Source organism: Sprattus sprattus (genome assembly GCF_963457725.1).
Source record: "Sprattus sprattus genome assembly, chromosome: 1".
Lineage (NCBI taxonomy): Eukaryota > Metazoa > Chordata > Actinopteri > Clupeiformes > Clupeidae > Sprattus > Sprattus sprattus.
This window is the reverse complement of record NC_137920.1, coordinates 47708173-47709130: the sequence shown is the minus strand read 5'-3', so window position 1 is coordinate 47709130 and position 958 is coordinate 47708173.

Here is a 958-nt window from a genome sequence, read left to right as displayed (position 1 = left end):
GAAGGCTGTGAACTCATTCTGATGATATACTGTACATACAGGACACTTTACACAAAATTCTACATTTCGCATGGGTGCACATTAACAAACGCACACAGGTGTGGTATTCACACTATGAAGAGTGTAAAACTTGACACTTATTGGTATACTATCTGTTTATATATAAACATTAAACATAAATAACATTTTCTCTGTATTTTGATATGAACCTGTCGATTCACCGTGGACCTGGATATTTTCAGCCACTTGATTCACAAACAGATCTAAAGATATAGATACAGCATTCTACTACTCTTACCTGTGTTCATTAGCTTATGAGCTAACCCTTGCCTGTGGATTCCCATTCTCTGTTTATATAGCCATGAAGACGCACCCAGCCATCCGGATATAGACACCCCAGTCACAGGCGGGGCAATGCTAGGCCATGAGTGTTGCTAGCCCTGGTCAAAATGAAACAACCAACTCTGCATAATAAGCTGCATAAGGAATTCATAAATCATTAACCCAAGCTCTATACGCACACTATTATGTAGGAATCAGTTTTTATACAAACTGTACATGTGTTACATCCATCAACTCTTATGTTTGTGTACAGCACTTGAGAGCTTTCAGTCCACTACTATGTGTCATGTTTACCATCATTGAGTGTCTGTCTCATTACGTCTCATCAGCACAGAGTTGGAGGATGGGGCTGACATACCCCGCGGCTGGGTTACATATGTACCTGTAGGGTCCTGCCCTGTCAGTCTAGGTGCGCGTAATGAGCAGCAGCAGGTAGCCTGGAGGCATGACTGGGCTTGACTGGGCTCAGCGTGGCGTGGTGTGGTGCGGTGCGGTGCGGTGTGTGTACCTGGCTGCAACAGGCTCAGTGTTGTGTGGTGTGGTGCGGTGTGTGTGGTGTGTGTACCTGGATGCCACAGGTTCAGTGTGGTGTGGTGTGCTGCAGTGTGTGTACCTG